General features: G+C 36.3%; 1 protein-coding gene across 4 annotated transcripts in view; it reads right to left on the bottom strand.

The window, feature by feature from the left end:
* The window catches only part of LOC307125302 (disabled homolog 2), a 37,337-nt gene extending 30,505 nt beyond the window's left edge, over positions 1-6,832 (bottom strand). For 2 of the 4 annotated variants that reach the window (XM_079815081.1, XM_079815083.1), the window contains exon 1: positions 6,436-6,641. The gene's annotated coding sequence lies outside the window, so the exon portion shown is untranslated. Of the gene's footprint in view, positions 1-6,431 lie in introns of all 4 variants that reach the window. The other 2 variants (XM_079815080.1, XM_079815082.1) reach the window with 2 other exon arrangements.
* Positions 6,833-25,658: the final 18,826 nt, after the last annotated feature.

Genomic DNA, 25,658 nt, shown 5'->3' with positions numbered 1-25,658 from the left:
ACACTTTTGAGATTCTGATATGTAAATACTATGTGTATGCAATGACAAGTGAGGGTTCACTGAAGTAAACAATGACTCTAATGACTATAAATGCACACCACAGATTCTATATTAATATGAAGTTGCTTCATTGCGGTAACAGCAAACATGTTTTTGAAAGAAGTCACCAAGGCTGCATTTAGAATGTCAAAAAATAGAGTAAAAACAGTAATATTGTGGAAAAAAGACTTTCCTATTTAAAAGGATTCTTTCCCATTTCTATATTTTATTCCTCTGATGACAAAGCTGAATTTTCAGCATCATTACTCGAGTCTTCAGTGTCACACGAACCTTCAGAAATCATTCTAATATGCTGGGGCACGTTCAAAGCTCAAACCGGTGCGCAACGTTTTGCTACGTCATGTTTCCTGGAAACGGTGTCCAACTGGTTTGAGATGCGTTTTCTCTCGTTTGGTGGGGGTGTCAAATATGTCACCCCAATCAGCAGCAACATGTATATAAACCACGCAACGCGGTATTAAAGAGACAACTAACACAATGGGTCCAAGTAAAGTTGTTTAAAAATGTGTCCGCTGCAGCTCGGTATTTTATAGTAAAAATATAGCATATCAACATGATGATGTAGTTGTTTATATTTTTTAGCTTCATTGCAAGGCAAGTTTTTTATATACCAAATTTCATACACAATGGTAATTAAGTGCTTTACATAAAAATGAGAAAGAAAATACAAGGTATTAAAGTAAGAACTAGAAATAAAATGATTTAAATTAGAATTGATTACCAGGAGATAAAAAAGAAAATTAAATGGGATGGGGATGTTCTCTTTTATTCTGGACGGCAAGGGCAGTGAGTGATTGCATATATTTTGCAGTATTAAACATGTATTTATATCGATTTCATCAGGCTCCGAAAATTCTTCAAAAAGAACACAAAGAATGGCCTTCTCAGCTGCCATAGTTGCAACTCTTGCGTCATCAGAACAGGGTGTTCAACGAAGCACCGTTTCCGTGCAAAAAACGTTTTGCAACGTTTTGTCGGGGGTGAACGCACTGATTTATTATGATTTATTATTGTAATCAATGTTGAAAACAGTTGTGCTGCAAAAATTTTTTTTATACTTTTTTGTTTATTTATTTAAAATAGAAATCAAAATCATTGGAACGCACTATGTCGTATTTCTTTAATAAACCACACAATGTGAAAAGCTTTAAAAAGTCAAAGTTGCAGCCCATTTTTGGAGCTCGTCCAAGGTACGAAAATACAGTATACAGGAAGCATGAGTGAAAAATCTAAACAATTGCAGGAGTTAGTGGTTCAAAATAACATCCCTCTACACAGACCTCACACTAGTGTTTTGCTAATGTTAGAAAGAGGCATGTCTGCATAAGCTAAACCTCCTAATGTGACACATCTGAAAAACAAATGTGATAAATTCAATCACAAAAACACATTATCCATAATCACTCCATAAACTGTGGTGTTCTTCTTCCTCAAAAATTTTTTTTTTTTTACTAAGACTACATGGCATCAAGTAGGCCTATTGAACTAGTCAGCTTCATCTAAACAGACAATTCAAACTCTTCTGTTGGCCAATACAACTCAGTGAACTTTATATTTTGGCCAACCATATGGTCACCATATGAGGCATGTTGCCCATATTTGTGCATATATATGGGGTTTTGTACCTTTAAAATATTTTTCACACTCTTTCTCACATGACTTAAGTGCTTCCCGGTCAAAGCACAAAGCAAGCATCAATATTTGCACTTTCTTGCTGGCCTGAGAAGCCCTCTTAGTCTCCATTTTCTCCTGCCTGGCATCTCAGTGGGTCTTCGGTACTTGGTCCGGCAGCCAGAGAGGACTAAGAACGGGTATATAAACACCATCTTTCCTCTTCCCTATTCCTGGCCCCAATCCTGTCACTTAACATAAGCTATGGAGTATGTGTAAATATCCACATGGGAGAAAAAAAAGAAAGCCAAGAAGACACATCCTCCCCAGCTCAATGCCAAGAATCTGAGGTAAACACACTGGACAGACAAAATCTCCAGGGGTGTGTTGTCAGATGTCAACAGGACACTGGATAACTAGAAGGAACACACAGGGTACCAGGAACAAAGACCTGATTGTACTCGTGCCACATGCAGGACCAATCGATGCATTTAATGTCCTCAGAACACCTCTGCGTTTAAGACTCTTTCTGAGGATAATGAACTGCCTGAGGACGGGGATCAGAGCAGAAGCTGGCCACAGAAAAGGAGGCTAAGGTGATAATGATATTGATTCTTGTAGCATTTTGCAATTTAAATGTAACATGTGGCTAGCCAATTATTGTATGACCCTCATGGCTTTGGATTGTGATGGTTGCTATGGCAACCGATGACAGGTATGGGCATCTCTTTTCATAGTGCTGCACTCGCAGGCTGGCTTTGCACAGCAAACACACAATCCATCATCCAAGACACATAATCAAACAAAATGAGGGTAAAGCACACACTACACACAAAGCCACAGAAGAAGAAATGTTAAACAATTACAACTCCCTTTTCAAAAAGAAGAAACGATTACATCAAGAATTAGAAGCAAAATCAATCGAGTTAATACTGGATAAAATAATCCTTTTATGCTTTTAAAGAAATGAATACTTTTATTCAACAAGCGCATTAAACTGACCAAAAGACATTTATTAAAATGGTGTTCTTTTGAACTTTCTATTTATCAAAGAATCTTGAAAAAAATTATTGATCACTTTAACAAAGATACTAAGATGCAAAAATGTTTCCAACATTGATAATGATGAGACATGCTTTTGATTTGGTAATCAGGATATTAGAATGATTTCTGAAGGATCATGTGACACTAACGACTGGAGTAATGATGCTGAAGATTCAGCTTTGCATAACAGGAATAAATTACATTTTGTAATATATTAAAATAGAAAACAGTTATTTTAAATGTAATAATATTTCACCATATTACTATATTTTTGATCAAATAGATGCAGTATTGGTGAGCATCCCAAAACCATTACAAAAATCGTACTGATCTATCTTTTGAACAGTAATGTATAATATACATTACATTCTAATTTTGTACAAAAGCTAATTAAACAATATTTCATAGACAGTGTAAATAATATATAAAACTAACAATAAACAAAGTACTGCAGACAAGTTTAGCTACATTTACATCTATTAATTTATGCTCATAAATCAGAATACAGAAGCCATGATTAATCCAAACATGAAAACAATACAATTAGTGCTACCATACCAAATTCCCATTGAGTACTAGAATAGTGCAATGTCAATGTACTCTAACTTCTGCTTAAAATAGGCCTAGCACAAAAGGAGACCAAACCCACTGTTAAAGTGTTATCCAATGATAGACAGGTAACGCAATTTTACCTCACAGGAAACTATTATATAATTAATTGTCTCTGCGGCCCCATGATAAATAGAGTTTTTTTATATAAGTGAAAGCATTTCAGAAGCACAGTAAACCATAATTTTAGCTCTCAGCTTGTGTGGTCGTTCAGGTGTTCCAGACCTGCTGCAAAAGAGGCATTAAAATGTCTAGTGTACAAACACTGCCTAACCCATAACACCATGACTGGGCTCATCTAGTGACACAACAAACTCTTTATGGAACGCTAAGCAAATGTAAATCCAGTTTTCACACGGTAATTGTCTTTTATTCAAGGTAGGAGGCCAGTATGTACTGTAAACTGTTCGATTCTTTGCTGAAATGATGTTTAATGGAATGAAATGAGGACAAACAGTGCAGTAAGCCACAGGATTGCTCAAGACCTATTAAATAAAACAACAGACTACCTGTGTTCTACACACAAACCTTGGACGTGGTATCCTTAAAGAGGATTCAGTGATGTCATTTGTGAACCTATTCTGTAAATAGTGATTTCTAGAAAAGCCAAAATGGAGAGCTTCAGTCAAAGCTAAAGGTCTTAATGGTTCCATAGAAGGAAGTCATGCTGGTTTGGAACAACATCAGGGTAAGTAAATAATAACAGAATTTCCGATTTCAGGAGAACTATCCCTTTAAGTGTGCGGAGGTCAAGTGTTATCCTAGCAGATCGTGTTGATAAGCAAAGGCTTCCACATGTGGCCCTAAAACCCTTTTTCTTTCTTTACTGGTAGAAAGGAAAAATCCCAATGTCATTCCTTCTTTAGGAGGGGGAAAGTGCAGTACAAACAAACACTTGGGGCATAGGTCACTTACCTCAGCATGTGGCCACCACAGTGAAATACCATTCTACACATAAAAGAGCAGCCATGACTTCTCTACTGACCTATATATGTCTACAATGAAATACAATAGCAGTCCCTTTTGTCTAATAAAAAGTCACAGAGGCAAAAAAAGACAGCAGAGTTAGTGGAGAAGAGTCTTAATACGGTCCAAAGTGATGGAGAGTTGCCTTTGTTTCTCTCTTTTTTGGACCACATTCTCCACTGAAATATGTTGGCCTTTTTATGAAGAGAGAGGGAGGGTGAAAGGTGCTGGACAGCATTTGAAGAGTTCAGAATGAGAGACAGAAGAGAAACAACGTTGAGTGCCAACATCTGGTTCCAATAAAGCAGCACACATTGTACCAACAGGAGAAAGAAGAATGTCTTGACGTGAGTCATACCCGGCATCATTTTTAAATGGTAATTCACATTTTAAAACAGTTAAACAGTGTTGGCTCCTTGTCCTTGGTAAAGTCATTTACACATACTTAAGTAAAAGCACATTTGCTGTTTTCAATAAGATTGAAAGCATCTGTCCACGTCCAATGTAAGGAACAAAGACATTTTCCTTCAATGTTTCAAATAGGTTTTTATTTTTTACTACGTCAATGTGAGCTCAATAAAAAAGGGTTACATGTTCCCTCGACATTTCCAGCTTTGTAAGAGGAAGAGGGACATATTTACTGTGGTATTTCCTCCTCCAACAGTACTATGGGGGATGGGGAATCAAAAGGGGATGAAAATGGCATACTAGGAATAGAAAGTAACTGGTGAACGGGATCTTTGTTGATCCTGGAACAACATTCCAATCAGATTTGAGTTTACAGTGCATCTACATCAGCGTTATTCACATATTATTTCCCTCTTATTTTAGGGATAAGTTATGCATAGGTTTAGGGGTAGGGATAGGGTTAGGACTAGATTTTCGGACAAGAATGCTGTTCTAGGACCAACAAAATACGTTGATCCAGGAACATGTCTTACTTGGCAAAATCACGGTGACCGACAGTAACTGTAGGCCTTACAGTTAAAGTTATACTGAACTTTCTCCTGTCCTCTCATCACTCTTACTCTAATGCCACTCACGCTTCGAGGCTTAGCTTTTCCAAGTCCCTGCCATTAAGATCAACCAGGACTTAATGACACACATTCCCTTTAACTGAGATCATAGCTGCAACCAAAAGTAAACTGAGTCACCAAAGCTCATGTGCCGCTTAAAACAGCACAGCAACCCAACATCTCGTTTGTAGCAAATAATAAGCACTATTATTCATGAGGCCCTTATCGAACTCCAGCCTCCTGTGATTTTGCTGGGAAGTGTGAAATATGAAGTTTCAGAAATGATGCACCTTGAATGATCAAATACTTTGTACAGTCTTAGAATGAACATCAGACATGAAGAGGTGCTCTGAGTAGTCCTGACTCATGGGTATCTTCAATCTTATATTAAATGCTTCAACAACACTACTGATTATGCTGTCGCCTGCATCACTTTATGCTATATTACATCTAGGTAAGCTACACCTGATAAACGCCTTTGAGTGCAGTGTCAGTATGAAGCCGTTTATAACGGATGTGGTCACTGCTGGTGAATGCAAACGTGTGAATTTAGGTCAGACCACCAGCCAACATCAGTGTCATATCATCCTATTTTCAACAAAATGTTAAAGGGAATCATTTAAAATCAACAGGTTCTAATGGCAAACAGAAAAAGATCTGGGATAGATTGAGATATGTTTCTCATTTTTGTAAGACCTGTAAACGTTTGATTATTCATGAATGTATCGATGACTCAACGGTAAAATCAACATGTAGCCTAACCTTATTTACACACGTTAGAATGTCACATTTGTCTGGTCTGTGCAAAAAGCCTTAGCACGCGTCACTGTGATAATGTTTTCAGTGTTTTACGTGGGAAATCACAAGCTAGGCTACATATATCCTCGGCATTGCGAAAGACAATGAGGACTTTAGACAGTAACAGAGCTCCTGCTGCATTGAATAGAAACAGAACATAGCCTATTATCAAAACAACAATATAATAATAGTAATAATACATTTAAATAAAACGTCGACTTATTTTTTTTTCTCCTCGTTTGCCAGATCCATCTCGAAAGCTGGCAAAAATCGCCAGGTTTTCTGACACAGTAGGCTACTAATTGATCTAAGCTCAACGTTACTCACCTACATTAAGACATTGAGCGGATCCTGGAGCTCGCATGCTCCGAACCAGCAGAGAAAAAAGCGGCTTGACAACACATTCGACGTGTGTCCGGTACTGCGGTATATATTCCCGGGATGTGGCTCTGAGATGTTGACGGTGAAGGTCTTATTCCCGGGATGTTGGCAGCTCTGAGGAATGCGCTCTGATGTTACTGCAGATTCAGTAACTCCCCCTCAAAGTGAAATTTAACCCTCTAAAGACCAGACGACGGTTCTCCTCAATCACTGCGTCTACGGCATCACACATGACCAATGCGCTCTCACTGGCTGATTTTATTGTGCGTAATTGACGATTATTTGCATTTCGCTAGCCTGTGCACCTTTTTCCTTTTGACAACATGGTGACAATCATACTTCAGGACATTACAACACGCTTATTATGCTGTTTCCAGTCAAAGAAATTATGCAATACTTACCGTCAGCAAGCTGAAGGTACAGTCAACAAAACTCTCCACAGTAGCCTTTACATTTTTTTGAACCTCATTAACTTTTTTTTTTTAAGTAGGAGTAATTTGTTAATTTGTTGTGAACAGAAAATCTAAATTCCTTTAGTTTTCTTTGTTTCTTAAAGGGACTCCCTTATGAAAAAAAAGCACAGGACCTACTTCATTTTATGAAGTAGGCCTATACTTAAATAAATGTGGAAAAAAGGAAAATCCAAGGCACTCTTCTTCAAATTATTAAAAATAATTTTTAATGATTAGCCTTTATTTTACTGGCTATTTCATTATAGAAAATTTAAAAGACATGGGGGGGGGACACCACCCACGCGTAGCGGCACAGACAGCCTTCTATACTTAAATAAAGTTCAAGTATATTTTTAAGAATACTTTATGTATACTAATATCAATGTAGTAAACTTGTAAGTGTAGACCTATTTTTTCAATACTGCTTGGGACTAAATTGGCCCACTTTTTAGTATATAAAAGTAGGCCTGATACGTTTAAGTGTAGGCCTACTATAAGTGTAACAGTAGGCCTAGTAAACTTTACATGTAAACTTGACAACTTGACAACTACATTTCTCATAAAAAAGCAACATCTTAAACAAAAATTTGCATTTTTGTTAAAGACTACGTCCGAATGGGATCAAAACACAGATGGAGTAACATTATAACATAAGATTAGATTCGACATTCCAGACATAAGTCCCTGTAAAGACAATTCTGAGATTTGTTTCTAAACCCATTATACATGTTAGAAAAATGTATTGCTGAAACATGTTACAAAGACTGTAAACTGTGTAGTACTGAATTGTGGAGTTAGACCATTTAACAGTTTTTCACCATTGCTGTGATCAGGATTTTTTTGGGCGAGGCTAAAACGGTGGCTCGATGACGCACTGGAGCCACTGTGCATATGGCCCCTCCCCCAACACCATCATAACTGTTGATGATGCACTGGAGCCACTGAGCCTGGCCCCTCCCCTAGCCCGATCATAACTAGAGCACATTCGCATCAGTTCGCCCGCTCGATCGCAAGTTACTGTCAGTACTGTTAGTTACTACAGCCTAAAACTTAAAAAACAAAAATGATGATATGAGGTGGATTAATTTTGTTAATTTTGGTGCCGTCGTGAACTGTACGTGAGTGTTGTCTTGTGTGCCTACTGCAGCTTTCCCACGAGTGGGCGTGGTTTCAGCGCCAACAGCGGACAAGCCCCCAGTGTTTAAAACCTGACAGCTGCTTATTTTTTCAAGATTTTGATAAGCTATTTTATTTTCTTGGCAGATTTTTTTATGTTTCAAATTTGGCTTGTGGTTAATAACACATTTGTCTGTGGTGTGACAAACTCAGAACACATTTAATTTTGACTTTACAGGGACTTTAAAGTTTGGTGATCGCGTTGTTTGACATTTGCGTAAGCAATCAATCTTCTATCGCTTGTTTCTGCTTCTTCTTCACCTGCGTGAAGAGATGCGTAATAGCGCCCCCTACTATAACAATGAAAACACGGATAGCCGGAAAATTCCGTCAGTGGCGGGGAATTTTTTTTTTTCACTAAAGTACATTTGAAATTCCTTTAAACACTACCAGTGGACTAGCCTAAAATGTAGATGCTCAGAATTAAGAACATATCTGTTTTCTTTATAAATATTATTAATACAATATACAATATTTTCAAACAATGTAAGTTTATAAGACTGTATCTGAAAGAAGTGTTTAATAGGCTACTCAATCAAAAAAATAAACTACAAGCCAAGTAGGCCTTTTGAGTATATCTCGATCAAAAGATTGAGTACGTATAGTCCAAATATACGTGCAAATATATACCTTTCTGTCAGTATAAGTCAAGTATCCTTAAAGGGATAGTTCACCCAAAAATGAAAAGGGTAGTTGACCCTCAAGCCATCCTAGGTGTATATGACATTCATCTTTCAGACGAATACAATCTGAGTAGTATTTAAAAAAAATGTCCTGGCTCTTCCAAGCATTATAATTGCAGTAAATGGCAGCCCAAAATTTGAAGCCCAAATAAGTGCATCCATCCATTATAAAAGTACTCCACATGGCTCCGGGGGTTAATAAAGGCCTTCTGAAGCGAATCGATGGAAAATATCTAGCTTCTGGTGGACCACCTTCCGTATTCAACTTATGAAAAAAAAACTGTCTTGACATATGGCGTCGGACGTAGCGTAAACGTTTTGAACTGCGCGAGACTTTACACTTTCTTCGTAAGTTGAACTAGATATTTTACTTTATAACGTTTTAAATATGGATATTTTTCTTACACAAATGCATCTCTCCGCTTCAGAAAGTCTTTATTACCTTATTGAGAGTGAGTAAATCATGGGGTTATTTTCATTTTTGGGTGAACTAGCCCTTTAAGTGCAATTTTAAGTATATTTTTCTGAGAAGTACATAAGAAAGACCGAAAGTGTACTTTTCGTAAGGGCTGTCTTAATGTCTTACTAAACTTGTTTCTACAACAGTTTGTGCTATGTTTATATATGTATCTCAGAATATATACATATATATATATATATATATATATATATATATATATATATATATATATATATATATATATATATATATATGTATATATATATATATATATATACTCACAGAATATTGGAAATTATTATTAGAATATAATTATTATTATAAGACTACACATTCCCTTTAACTAAAAATGTTTAATAGTACAAGATATCACTCTAGTCCCTCTTTCAATTAAAGTTTATGGGATTGTTTAATCTATGATGGTTAGTGGGGGGATGCCAAAGTCAAACTGTATAGCAAATTACAATGTGTCTTTAACAGAGGAGGCTGAGACAGAAAATGAGCGATAGTGAGGGAGAGAGAAGGAAAGCAAGGGAGTTGTTTTCTCAGAGCTCCAGGTGATTGACAGTTAAACAGACAGTATTTTTAGAGCAGGTTTTGCATTGTTTGAGAGAACATTGCCCTTGTTTTAAAATAGGATCCTGTTGAAAACAATGATATTACATCGTGAGGCATGTAGATTCATCTAATCTATATGTCGACTTGTTCATTCTGTACATTTTTTAATAGTATTTTAGCTTCATATTATGTCTTTACTCCCTCTTCAAGTGTTTCATGAAGAACCTCAGGCCAGGAAACTGTTAATATGTGGCCCTAAGGAAAGCACTGCTGCTGCTGAAGCCAATGTTTTTTCTTCCCTGACGTCAGTGTGTGAATGAACAACATGTACAGTACTACACTGAAAAGTAATACCCGTGTTCCGTAGTAAGTCAGAAGAGGAAATACGTATTTTTTGTAAACTCTGACTCTAATAAAATACATTATAGCTATGGCTAAATGTGAACATATTTATTAAACCTTGGTGTACTACAGCACATACATAAAAATGCTCATATTGCACATTCCCACCACAAATTTTGCCAACAGATAAACGGTGACACAGGAAAGACACAAAAAAGATGGAAAGGATATGAGTAGTTGTCTCATTGCCCTTGAAATGACAGACAGTCCCTCCTTCTGTCCCTCTCACTTCCCTTTTTTTCTGCTGACTCATCATACATGTGAAAAAGAGTCACATTCATAATTTTTTTGCAAACGGGGCATCGAAAAAGAGGCATTTTAAAATGATTTTTGCTCCACAATTATTGTTGAGCGCAAAACTCTCCATTTCTGCTCAGAGCCAAAATAAGGCAAAGGTCTAGATAAATCAATCTCCGACTAAGCTGTCAATCAATAGTCAGATTAGCAGCGTTGTGTTGAGAAAAGACGACAACAGTCTGAGATATATCGTGCCATTATATAAGTGTTAAAATAAACATAGCAAACTCATAGCAAAAACATAGCTCTTGTAAACAAAGCAGGTTTAATCCACAACAGACGTGTCTTCAAACTCTAAAGCTAAACATCTTCTAAACCCCTGCTTACGGCAGTCTTTATTTGGACCAATATGAAGCTTAGTTACCATAGTGATGGGTCCATAACAGGGCTGAACGCCCAGAGCTTGTTTTACTATTTGACTTTTCAAATAATGCCAGACATATGAAGGTGTTTTTCTCTGGATAGTATGCCTGAAAAATAGATTTAGAAAGGAAGTGTGGACGGATAAATGAAGGAGGGATGGAAAATTCTTTATAGGAAAGTAGGGGGTGTAGATCTTCCGCCATGAAACGTGCCTCGACGACTCTAAGGCCACTGCAAGCTATTCATCCAAGGCTCCCCGAGTTCAGTGGTCAAATGACGTTAACTCATATTTTACAGGAACCCCTTCAATGTGTTGGGCTTTGCCAAATAAAGGCCACATTCACTGGCTCCGAGGCTCATGCATTTATTAGAGGAAGAATCCAGTCAATTGTATGTGTGTCGAATGGTCCCACACTGGTGTGTCTTTGTTGCTGAACTGTTTTACACCAAATGTTTGGGTGGTTATGAATGAAGTAAGACATCAAAGACATTTCCTTCACATAGAATTCCCAGTGCTGCCTTATCCCAATCGATCTATTAATCTCTTATCACTGAACACAAGTCTATTAATGTTTATCCACGATAATGTTCCAAAGCTAAGGTTTTTTAGTGAGTCATTCTTCTTATGAAGTTACTTATTTCATGTCTCTGCTGTAATCAGAAGAAACATGACAGGAAACTGATAAGTAACAACCTTTTTTTTTTTACACAAGCTCATAGTACCGCAATGTCTAGGTTTCAAGAGTAAGCGAGTAGGACAGAGCAGAAGTAAAAATCCAGAAAAGTAAAGAGTGTTTAAATAATGTTTTTTTTCGAATATTCCCTTTCATGCAGTGTGATCTGTTTGTGAATGTAAATGTACTGCAAAGTTGTAAAGCCGAAAAGTGCATGATAAATAAAGTTATTGTCTCCCAAAAGAAAATAATCGACTCTGAACCGCCTATATGAGTCGCTTGTATTTCGAATATCACAATGTGGCGGTTCTATGTCACTAGAAAAGATATTTGCATAATGCCCGCCTATGTTGTCCGCCCGCAAACAACTTGACCAGCCCTCAAAGTCATTTTACTGAGACTGCTACTCAAATTTCCGAGTTCAACACTGGACTCACAAAACGCTGGCTCTTCAAAGATGGAAGCCAGTTTATTTGGACCAGCTTGCTCCTCAGAATCACAACCTGTAAGTATGAATAATTATTGATGTATATTTTCTACCGGGTGTTCAAAATACGTAGTTTTATATTGTTTTATAATTTCCGGCTAACCGGCTAACTCACGTTATTACTGTCTTACTGGAATACTTCTCCTGAGCAGCTGTGGGCCACTATTACCTAAAACTGTGTCTATTGATGCAGATTGACTGTCGTTCTTATACTTTGAGTAAAGATAAAGGATGGAGCTAGATTTGTTTTAAAAACATTTATGTTACATCAATCATTCATGTTAGTGCTGCTGGGCTAATGTATGCACCATTATTGATAGTTCCCGCATGTGCACCGCAATAAATTAGAAATGTACACACACGTTTGTTGATGGACATACACTTGTTAATACTGATGGTGAGGAATTACAGTTGCGACATCTTATAATGTACCTCAAATTGAGTAATGTATCACTGACTGATAAACGTCCAGCTCAAGTTGTCCTTGTGATGGAGGTTCGGGTTGAATAACTAGTTCTTCCAATGTGTCATCATCTCGGATTGATATGGTAAAATCAATGTAATTGTTACTGTCTTTACTGTGTGTACAATCGCTGAGGAAGCTTATGTTATGGTAATGTGGTTCAGCTTCCGAAACACGCGCTGTGGTAGACCAATCACAACAGACTGGGTCATCTGGCCAATCAGAGCAGAGTAGGCTCGCAGGAAGGAGGGATTTAGAGAGACTGAATATTCCATCGAATCGTTTGAGAATAATTGAAAAATGTACTGTATATTATGAGAAAACAAAAGTGTTTTTTGACCTTTGATGCATGTAACCCGTTGTAGGAGACCTCCAAAACAAAATTAGGAGCCTTTAAAATAGCATAGAAGGGGCACTTTAAACATAAATAAATAAAATGAGGTATATTTATAGTAAATGCCTTTGCAGTGGTGCTCTTTAACAATCAGATAAAAATGAAGTGTCCTCGCATTCAGCCCATTGGAGCTGCAATGTGTTCTTCTCACTGAGTATTTTGCTTTTCCCAGAATGCTTAAATTCCAAGACATGTGCCAAATTTACACTGTCAGAGTGTGTGTGGGAGGGCGGCAGCTCATCATGAAGAGAGCATTACATCTAAACACTCAAATATGACAGAAAACTGCCATTCAAATCAGAACAATATTTGAAACAATCCCAAGACCCCAATCCCTGCATGTCAAAGATCATGAAGGTTTTCGGTTTCTAAGTCTGGCATAAAAATGGTAAATCAAGGAGCAATAAACAAAAAGAAAATTGTAATGAGCAATTTTGGTTTTCTTTCCCCATAGATTTTTCTTACCACTTCCAATGTGAGTGGCGTAAGCAAGAACCGGCTATCATCTATAAATGGACACCAGATGTATTTCCCCCACAATGCTCATGATTTTTACAATGACAGTCTGGAATGTATTAAAACCCATTCACAGCAGGAAAAGTAGAAGAAAAAGAGAGAGAGAATGACAGAGAGAGCATTCCCGGAATGTAGGAGGTACATCCTTTCCCAAAATTCAACTTTTTTCCTCTCTCAAAGATGATGTTGTAACAAATGCCTAGAAATGTTTTCACTTTTTTTTTTTTTACGGTACAACAGAACAGAAAACAATTTTCCAGTAAACCCTGTGTTGTTTTGCAACACATTTCTGACATTGCTGTGCTTGCATGTGAGTATGTCAGTGTTCTTGCATTTGTTTACCATAGTCTTTCTAAAAAGTCACCTCACAAGTGGACATTGAACGACCCCACAGCTCGTGCCAAACTGCTGAGGAATGCCTCAGTGGGTGACAGACTTTACATTACAATTTCCCTTCACAAACACAAGCAGAACAGTTCTTTCCAGCCTAAGAGAGGCTCCCCATTCCTACAAGTGTCTTTGAGAGTTCTTAAAGTAACTTAGTGTTTTCATTTCCCTGTCAGAGGAGGAAGCTAGTGGTCTTTCTCCTTTGAAGTGAGAGGCCAGTCGGTCTGAGAATCCTGGCCAGGGCTCCTGCAGACTTACACAGTGAGCACAAAGGACTTTAAGCATTTATGTGTTTTTGTGGGTGAGAGTGTGTTCAAATCTAGAAGAGACAATGCTGCCCAAACATGAGCAAAGTACCTTTTTACACCAACTAGTGGCTGTATTAGCGTATTAGGTTGGGGGGCCTGGCTTGCTGCCCGAGGTACAACAGAGGGTGCCTTGTCGAATGCTGAATAAAATGTACAACAGTATGCCGTACCCCTCTCCTTCTTGTCCAGTAAAACATTTCTGTGCTTGATGGAGAAAAAAATTCTTACAGATCCACATATGGAACTTATTAGTGAGCTAAGAGAAGACTAAAATCAAGTGAAATGCTATTGTGGAACTATAGGGCACCAGTCCACAGAGAGATATTAAAAACCTGGGGATGTAATGGTAGTTGGACAAAGTGTACATGCACTGCAAAAGGGATTTCATAATTTTGTTTTAACAAGTACGTACATTGCTAAGTAAAAAACAAACAAACAGATAGGCCTACCGTATAATTAGATTGACTTTCCAAGCAACACGAAAACAATGAACAATCCAAAATCAATCAAAATATAAACACACCTGTATGTACACTATACAGAGGTTTTCTAGTAAAATCTTTGGTTGAAAATGGTTCAGTTCAGTAAACACTTTCCATGTGCTCACTATCTTGTCGTTCCAAACTGTTTTGGTTCGTATTGACTTACATTTGGCCCCAAAAAAACAAACAACGGAAGTCAATGGGAACCGAAACCCTTTGGTTACCAACATACTTCAAAATATTTTCCTTGTTACACAGTCATACAAGTTTTTAATGACATGAGGTGAATAAATGACAGAATTCATTTTTGGCTGAACTATCCCAAAAGCCAGATCTGTTCTGATATGGTGATCACAGTCAGCCACAGATATACAAGTAGGGACTCGAATTTCAAATGCCAATTTTAGGTTTCAACCACAGATAGTCATAGAGAAGCCAGAATTATGTAGTGCACATTTAAGGCAGCAACAAGGTGGTTGGAAATTTTGTAATTCTGTGGGCTAAACTAAAAAAGGAATAAAACATCTCAAGTACTCACACAAATGGCAAATCTGAACAAGAGTGCGTTTAGAAAACGTGTGGTGTAAGTAGACAACAGACAAAGAAGATAAATGCAAAAAAGACTTTATTTACAAAGAACAAACCATAACCAAACTCAACTAAACATTAACGAGAACCGACAACAGAAGACTGATCCACAGGTAGATATAAGAAAACAAGGAGAACTATAGGCAACAGCTGAAAACAATGACTCATCAAATCAGAAACCATGGTGACAAATAAACGAGCTAACTCAGGTAGAGTGATGGTGAAAGCATCTTGTTTTCAGGTGTTTGTGGAAATATGGCAATAGATTTGTAATGCTTTCTCTGTAGCACCACGCAGAGCATCTTCAGTGCCAGCATTACCATCTGATTTGGCCAAGAAGCTGTTAAGGATAGAAGAGCCACCCAGAGAGTCGTTGAGCTCTTTGAGACAGATTTACCACCTGAGAACATCCACTACAGCCAGTTTTACAGCCAAGCCTGCATCGTCATTTAAAACAATTTACTACATTTATAGCCTGTTCTCACATTAAATCCCAGAAAGGCTACTTTCTCTAAAACTAGAATGTCTAAAAGATTAGATTTTCTAATCTTGAATTGTAAGTGGAATATGTAAAGCGTAATGTTGTCACTAATAAAGAAATCAAGTTATCACAGCTTAAAATACCACATGTTGCGCTTTGACATTATCAGAGTTGGACAAAGTACATAACTCCATTACTTGAGTAAAAGTAAAAGTACTATTGGTCAAATATTACTCCTTTACAAGTGAAAGTTGTAAAGATAGATTTTTACTTAAGTAAAAGTACAGAAGTACTTGCTTTTGAAAGTACTTAAGTATCAAAAGTATGAATATTATTTTATTATTGTTGCATTGTTGTATGAATGCACTGTTCCATCATGGTGGTTTAAGCCAGTCATGTTCCATCCGACATGCTAGCATACCTCATTTAAATACTTGTTTAAAAGTTACAAAGCTCTTATCAAAGTCAAAATCATACTAGAAAAGAAAGGTTTCTACATTGTGTTTACTTAACAGGATTATGTAAAAACATATTTCTGAAAGGACTTCAGTTAACATTATTAGTCCAACTACGTCGTTTTTGCATGCTAACTAACATCATTGTCGAACGTTATGCGTTAGCGTTGTATCCACAAGGCTATGGCAACTTGGCGGGGTAAATCTATAAAAATCATTTGACCAATCATACTTCATACCAGTGTTAATTTTGATTTAGTTTTAGTCAGTCTTTTGACTACAACATTTTAGGCATTTCTGAATTGTTTTATTTTTAGTTTAGTTTTAATTGACTATAATAAGATTTTAGTTTTCAATAGACTAAAATTCAGGACTTGTGGTCTGGCGTCTGAGAGGCAGCTTTCTGTGTGCACGTTCGTGTCGTAGCACTTTTTCAGACTTATCCACATCTACTCTTCTGAATTTTAACTTTTAAGTATGACAATGGTTGCTCGCACTGCGTCTGGGAACTGCTGCCTTCTATTTTGCCATCAATTGATTGGTGTTCAAAAAATACTTGGAAATCATTGAACTTCATGTGATCCTACAAGAGTGATTACTGATAGGCTGTATGCAAAAAAAAACGAATCCCGTTTTAAAGAAGAAAAATCATCCACTGACTTTCAAAGCGGCTATGACTTTCTACTTCGAGGGCCTTGATAGAAATGTAGTGGAGTAAAAAGTACGATATTTGCCTTTCAAATGTAGAGAAGTAAAAGTCATAAGTTTCCAGAAACAATACTACTCAAGGAAAGTACAGATACTCAAAAAGTGTACTTAAGTACAGTACTCAAGTAAATGTACTTAGTTACTGTCCACCTCTGGACATTATAAATATTTGAGATTTTCTGTTGCACACGCAGCAGCTCTGACAAACTCATCATAAAAGAAATAGGCTACCCTGAGAATCATTAGAGAGTCTTAATCACATTAAATGTTAGATTTTTATGTTATTTGCAAGGTATTTTCGATATTTAAAAGATGTGTTTTATGTACACAGCGGCTTTTTGCAGACAGGCTTGGTAAACATAAGACAGGCGGGGACGAGTTATTATAAAGATAGTTTATAATACTATAAAACTATAAAGAAGTTTTCCCAGGACATCTCATATTTTCAAGTCCTGTCCTGGCCCTAATATAACAAGTTTCTATCCATACAGAGTGGGCATACTTTAAATGTATTGATATTAATAAGGAATCTTTGAGTAAACTTCGAGTATCATTTGAGTATCTCATTTGCCGGGCCGAGTGCCCTGGTTTTCGGTAATCAAAATATGGTCACCCTAATAAAGAAGACCTTTTACTTTACAGCATATGATTTTCTGACAATACGTAGTCACTAATTATTGTCTGATATGGTTACTAATTACTAAACCCTAACGCTCAAAATAATTCATTGGTTTAAGTAGGACAAACTTAAATTAAACAAATTAGTTCAGTCAAATTAACTTTTATGATTATTTAGCTCTTTCCTTTTCTTTCAAGTTCACAAAACTGATATATGTTAAGTAAACTCAACTGTTTCATTGTTTTGAGTTTTATGAAACTATTTATTTTAATTTAGACAAACTTAAGTTTAACTGAAACTGGGCTGGGATTTCTGTTTCCCAGCATGCTTTGCCCATGGCACTCGAAAGGGAAAGTAAATGCTAAAATTAAGTGTTATATATATTTTTTTTCTGCCAGGTTAATGTGAAGTGGGAGATTTAGTAGTGGTCAATGTTTTGTTATGCTAATGTAGAAGAGTTTCTGTGAATGTGGGTTTTTTGGAGAGTTACCATCATGGTGACAAGTGGTGCATGCGGCTTGGTTTGAGAGCAAGTATGTTAAATTCTTTATATTGCCGCACTCATTCAGCAAGTGTTCTGCATGCTATTGTCATCAGGTTAGCAAAATAGAAAGTAGCATTTTCTGAATTAGCATTTTATAGCTAGTTTTATAGCTAAAATTATTTACATTGAGGTTACAAGGAAATTAAAGGTAAATGTAAGAATTGGTGTACTTTAACAACAAATAAGTACAAAATAAAAATCTGGGCAATCTGATTGACTTTTGTCAGCTCATTCAGGATTACAGTGTACTTTACTATTCAAACCCTTATTCATTAATATGCTGTTAAATCACCATTGAAGTTCAGCAATGAAATGTAAGAGATCAAACCTTAATAAAGCTTTTGATGTGAAGCAATACCTTTGATTTATTGTTTGTTTAATATAAGTAAATGCAACACATTTGAGTAAGGTATTCTTAAGTTATCTGTACTTAAATATTTAAGTTAATTCAATGGCAAGCTTTGTTAGGCACCATTACTCAATTAAATCGAGGCAATGAGTTTCCTCAAATCATTTAATGTTTACAATGTACTCAGTCAGCCAGTCATTATCACAAAATAAACCCTGATAGGTTTGTTTTGTGATAACGATCAGCTGATTTATCATATAGGCATTTTATCATATCAATCTATGATAAGTACAATGAACATAGAATATTGATTCAAAATGAAATTATGTTACATTTTATTGAGAAGAGACTGCAGAGTGAACTCTTGCACTCTTGCAAAAAATCTTACTAGTCCATAATGGATACACTGTAAGTCATATATATCCGTTTTTTCTTTTCATTCTGAAGAAATGGAAGAAATGCTTTCATGGGAATGATGAAGAACAAATGCTGCATTTGACTATGGTGTAAAGTGGCTTTCTGCCCTGGAACACTCCAGCTATTCAAAGACTGCCTGTGTTGTTTGTGGGTAGACTTAGAGTGACATTAAACAGTGCATTGACAATAGGGCTCCTCCAACACCATAAGTGGTCTGAATGCATTCAAAGCAGAAATCTTCATCAAAACCCCCACTTATAGTGTTACTTTGCTGTTTTCAGAAGGATAATTCTCAGGTTGGGAAAAAACAGCACTAATTCATAGTGTGAAAAGAAAGTGCATTTCTTTATCCTTTTCTCTTGGTGGTCACAATAATTATTGTTTTAAATACTCCAAGACGGCTTTATGACACTCCTTTTCTCCATGTTTCCCCTATCTTTATGACACTCCCTTTCTCCATAATTTTGTCTTTAAATATTTCACAGTATGATAGGATGAAAGCAGGTCATTTTAAGGCAGAATTAAAAAAAAGAGTTGAGTTAGACATATTACGATATTAAGAAGTTTGTCTAAAACAGCATAAAAAAAACAAAACAACTTTTTTTTCTTTTGAGTCACTTAGTCACATTTGGGAAAAAATGATGAATTTCTCCAGAACACGAAATCACACGCACATGTGTTTCCGAAAGCTACTGACCTCTGATGAAATGCAACCATCTTTTTTGTCTGATCAGCTCTTTTTTTCTGATTCCCTGCATTTTTATTTTTAGTGACTCAGTTAGAATGTATAGACTGTATAAATGTATAAATTTTAAGACTAAAAGGAAAAACGTTTCATAAAAGCTGGAAGATGCTGGTGAAAGGGAAAACATTTCTTCAGGATGCACCTGTTATGGTTTCCTGGCACAGCTCAGGTTGAGTTTACTGCCCGTCTGACAAAACCACAGAACCCCACTGAACTTAAAGGGATAGTTCACACTCAAGTCATAGGTGTAGTATATGACATTCTTCTTTCAGACGAATATAATCGGAGTTATGTTAAAAAATGTCCTGGCTCTTCCAAGCTTTATAATGGCAGTTGGTTGTTTCTGTTAATGGTTGTGAATGGCTGTTTCTGTTTTGAAGGCTGTAAAAGTGCATCTATCCATCATAATCCACACGACTCCGGGGGTTAATAAAGGCCTTCTGAAGCGAAGCAAGCACTTTTATGATGGATAGATGCACTTTTATTGACTTCGAAACAGCCATTCATTGCCATTTACTTTCTGTAAAGCTGCTTTGAAACAATGTGTATTGTGAAAAGCGCTATACAAATAAATTTGAATTGAATTGAATTGAATAAAGCTTGGAAGAGCCAGGACATTTTTTAACATAACTCCGATTGTATTTGTCTGAAAGAAGAATGTAATATACACCTAGGATAACTTTAGGGTTAGTAAATCATGGGCTAATTTTCATTTTTGGGTGAACTACCCCTTTAAGAACATGACCTTACAACACAGGATATCTCCCCTAAAACCTGAAAAGCTTAAGAAATATACGCCTGCACAGTTGGAGTAGATGCAGCATTAACATACCAGACAGTTTAATGTAGTTGTTGTTTTGATTGAACTGAAAAGAGTGATGAGTATTATTGACTTGAAGTTGAGCTATCCCAAACTGTTCTGTGTTTGGACTGTTATGTTACTTCCTGTCCCGAGTGCCATGATTGTAGTTTGTTGTAGTTTTCTCTGTTGATTAGTCTCGATTGATCCCAGATGTGTTTTGTTAGCTTGTTACCGTAGTATCCGTTTTTTCCTCTGTTCATTGTTGGTTGTTGTCCTTCCATGGATGTCATGTGTAGTATAGTTTACGTGTTTCCTTGTGTTACTTGGTTATCTTCTTCATTTATATAATTAAAGTAAGCCTGCATTTAGATCCATCTCTCCTGGATTTCTTAATCTGCCTTCACCTTACACAAACAACATCATTATAATGCTCAAAGTGTATGGGTGAGCAGGACCTTTACGCAGGGCTAGTTGTAACACACTTGTTTTAAATACTTCCACACATGCTAGCATGACAAAACTGTGTATTTACTAGTTGCTATATTAACACTATATAAAGAAAAAAATTGCCAAAATTCAGAAATATTTGGAATATATCATTGAACATTTATTTAAGCATAGCAAAAGTAAATTTCTTATATATGTCAAATTTTCCTCTCTGTGTTTTGTGTTATTATTTTAATATTATATATGTTATTTAACAGTGGAGATAGTTAAAACTTCACTAACTAGCAGAAGACCCCCCCCCCCATTATGCTACTCTATACAATTACAGATGCAATTGGCATAATTGACTTTTATGAATTTCTATTTTCTATTGAGGAACCATGAGGAACAAGTGAATAAAGACTGAGAGGAAGAATCTGAATATTCAGAAATTATTATTTCAAGAATTTACAGCATTCATACTGGCTTGTCTCTTTGTCTCCTGTTGTGGGATGCTGTGTGTGGAGGGAGGGAGGGAGGGAGGGAGGGAGGGGAGTGTTGTGTTCAGCTTTTCTGAATGTCTGAATGCGTTTATTCATCTATTTGTCTGTGTTTTGATCTATGCTGTAGCTTTTGCAGTGTGTTCATTTTCATATTTCAAAGTTATTTCATTTTGAATTTCTGAAATGTTTTATTATTTTGTAAGAAAAAAATTATAATTGTTTTTTATTGACAAAATATTTTAGATGTTGCCCAACCTATTGTCACGTCTCACTTCCATTCTATTGGCGTAAATAATGAAAGAAGTATACACTGTATTAATAAAACAAGGCAAAAAATTTGTACCAGACGTGTGAAATTGTGTGAAAAAAAGTGTTAGGTTGTGCCCTGCTTTCCCCTACATACTGTACTTTTCATATGTACATTTGACCAATCCGTGTTTAATACAAGTAATCATTTCTTTAAAAAATAAACTGTATATATATATATATATATATATATATATATATATATATATATATATATATATATATATATATATATATATATATATATATATATATATATATATATATATATATATATATATATATATATATATATATATATAAGGCTATATATTATTAACCCCAAACATTTGAATGGTAGTGTATACATATTACTGTTGCTTGTGGGAGTCATTATTAGTTTAGTCTGAGCAGCAGAGAGGACAAGACGAGAAAGATGCTGACTAAGCATGAGGATAATGTGGGTGGTCCTCCACAAACCCTGCTCTCTCACTCACTCACACACACACACACACACACACACACACACACACACACACACACACACACACACACACACACACACACACACACACACACACACACACACACACACACACACACACACACACACACACACACACACACACACACACACACACACACACACACACACACACACACACACACACACACACACACACACACACATACACATACACATACACATACACACACACACACACACACACACACACACACACACGTTGGGTTTTCTTTGTGGGGACATATTCATGCAGGTCTGACAGCAGTAACTGCGAGCACGTGAGCTTTAAGCAGCTGTGGGGGGGCCAGCTGGCCAAAATAAAACAGCATGATGGGTCCTCAGGCCTACAGAGAGGCATCTGGGAACTATTAAGACTGGTCAAAAATAGTGATGGTGTTTGACTAAGAGAGACTAATTCATTATTCCATGCATTTTCAACAAATACATAATTTAGGTTTTTTTACTCATATTTTCGCAAGAAAAATGTTATGGTGACAGGTAAGCAGTTTAGAAAAGCAATGTAAAACAATAGGTCTACTGGTTAAAGGGAAATTCACTGGCTTTCCAGATTTCTATGGTTTAGCTACATCTGTAGTACTTCACGAGTGCTTATTTTCCTTATATATTTAAATATTTAGTCATATATAGTTTATATTCAGGGTGAAAACTAACAGCATCAGCTCATAAATAGTGTCACTCAAATATTGTTCACACATCAGTCAGTCTTATACAAAGTTGTTGAATGGGATGAGAAACAGTAGTGGATTAAGTCATTTTAGTTTAATTATTTAGGCTACTGATTTTGGAACATATGATGAGCCTGTGTTAATTATAATACAATACCAAATAAGATAATAATTAGCAAATACAAGAATGGAAATGGTCAAATGTTTAATCATTTCAGTCCATCATTACAGAGAATGGAGAACAACCGTCAGAGATGTGGAAGAAGCGACATCTCGCGGTGAAAGCGTGAAGGCTGTGAATGAGAAATATAGTAGGCCTAGCCTATGAAATTCAGTGCACCTGACTAGCAACGTTTGAGATGTTGTGCAGGCACGTGCAGAGGGGGGGGGGGGGGGGGGGGGGGGGGGGCTTTGGGTGCTCGAGCCCCTGCCCTTTTTCAAAATGAATCAAAAGTGCCCCTCTCAGACAAATATCAATGATAATATCGTGGTCAATAAAACTAAATAAATGTGATTATTATAACATGACAAAGTATACAATGGTAACGAACGGCTCAAAAGTCGGACAATTTCTGTTGAGGCGTTGCCGTAACGCGTTGCTATGGGTCGCGTGCGTTTTGATTGACAGCTGATTTTCCTCTGTTCGGAAGCGGCTCTCGAGCCAAATATGGTCCTTTCAGAGAGTGTGTGGCCTTATGGGAAAAAAGTAAACCAATATTTTTTTTCATCCATAATCAAAGCTAATGTGTTGATTTAATTACAAATCTATATATTATATATTTTAAAGTATTACACAATTCACCAATGCCCGTTTGTCATGTATATACACCAACCAATCGTGATCTGGCAAAGCAAGTTCAAATTCCATTGGGCGATGTGAAGCGGTAATTTTCTGTTCTTATTCATAAATCGGTTGAAAATGACATGGACAGACGAACTAACGTTTGTGGAACGATTTCCTGCGGTTTGTCTCATTTTTTAAATTGCATCACTGACAAAATGGATTTTAACAAACAAATCCCTGCACAAAACCATGCAGCAGCAGCAAAAGTCGCATTAATGGTAAGTGTCAAATTCACTTGTATTTATGTATATTGATACACCGTTTACTATTTCATTAAACTATCAAAGTTAAGAAAACCCAAGTGCCACCAGCACCAACAGGCCTATTATGTGAAGTGTATGCCGGCGAAATGGTTACGTGAAAGGACTTTATTATATTACCATTTTTGAATATTATGCAGCATTATGAAAGTCTCTTATGTTCATCAAGCCTGCATTTATTTGATAAAAAACAGCAATATTGTGAAATATTATTAAAATAATGGTTTTCTATTTTAAAATAATTTAAAATATAATTTATTCCTGTGATCACAGCTGTATTTTCAGCATCATTACTCCACTCATAGAAATCATTCTAATATGAGGATTTAATGTCAATGATGGAAACTGTGATACTATTTTCAAGATTCTTTTATTAATAAAAAGTTAAAATTTCACAATATTAGGCTACTGTTTTTTTCTGTATTTTTGATTAAATAAATGCAGGCTTGATGAGCATAAGATTTATATATATATATATATATATTTACATATTGCCCCTTTTTTACATTTGAGCCCCTGCCCCTGAAGAACTCTCTGCACGGCCCTGATGTTGTGTGTGTCATCGTCATGCATAAGCCAAGGTTTACATTGAAATAATGTATTTACGAATAATTCAAATCTCCGTTGAAATTGTCCCAAGAAGATGTCCAAAGTGATCAGACAGAATTCACTCTAGTTAAAGGTAAGTGAAATTTAATTCCCGGCTCACTTCAACACAGGATTAGCCTACATCGTCGACTCGCCAGTGTTTTTTATTTATTTATTTATTTTTTTTTTTTTTTTTTTTAGATGTTGTTGTAAACTTTGTTGTCATAGTAGATTTACAAAGCGATTCCCTGACGAAATGTAGCTAGGGTAAGTTTGGTTTGTTGCCATAGGCTTCCTTGTAAACGCAGTTTTATCAGTGATTGACTGTTACCGATGCAAACGGTCAATCACTGATAAAACCGTGTTTACGATTTTTACAATAATCCTTTTATATACAATTTAACAAACTGATTCAGGCAGCTGATGATATGATATTTGTGTTTCGGAACATGTTCAAGCAACCAAACCAGCAACCAAAAACATTAGTAGGCCTACGTTGAATTTTTGATCGTTTCTACACCGTCTCAACATATAGCACATTGTAAAATAAAAGTGTACACCTAAATTAAGCCTGTACTTCAGTGGGCCTAATATTCGTGGTTGAAAGTTTTCAGTTATTGAGATATTTGTTTCAGTCAGCGGCCAATAGATGGCAGTATTGCCCTCCGCCTTCGACAGGGTGACAGGGTTCTACGAAATCTAATGAACATTATCTCAAATGTAACCAAATTTCTTTACTGCTAAATAATGTTACCTTTCTTTTTCCCTTCGAAGTAATAAAATAAATAATGCTATAGTGAAAATGTATGCGTTCAACGCATTTCTCATATAGCCTATATATATATATATATAGCTATATATATATATATATATATATATATATATATATATATATATATATATATATATATATATATAGGCCTATTTTTTTTTTCAACAAGTAGATGTTGTAAATGAAATTAATGACAGTTATAAAAACGTTTCTTGGAAATTAAAGACATGGAACACAATCGCTGTAACTTGGTTCTTGAGGAAGTAAACTTGAAATGCTGCTCATTTGTCGGACAAACCGCTCACGTCTCCTACCAGGACAGAGCGAGACGCCAGTCCCTTTGACTGACGTTCTCATCCGCCAATCAATTGAATGGATGTGTGGCGAACCTCAAATCACAGCAGAGATGGGGCGGGGCTTTCTCGGAATAGCCTCTTCGCTATTACGTCATCCGCGAACAGCTGGTCCGTTGC

This window comes from Gobio gobio (genome assembly GCF_949357685.1).
Source record: "Gobio gobio genome assembly, chromosome: 4".
Taxonomy (NCBI): Eukaryota; Metazoa; Chordata; class Actinopteri; order Cypriniformes; family Gobionidae; genus Gobio; species Gobio gobio.
The sequence above is the reverse complement of the archived record's forward strand: the minus strand, read 5'-3'. Positions and strand labels throughout refer to the sequence as shown.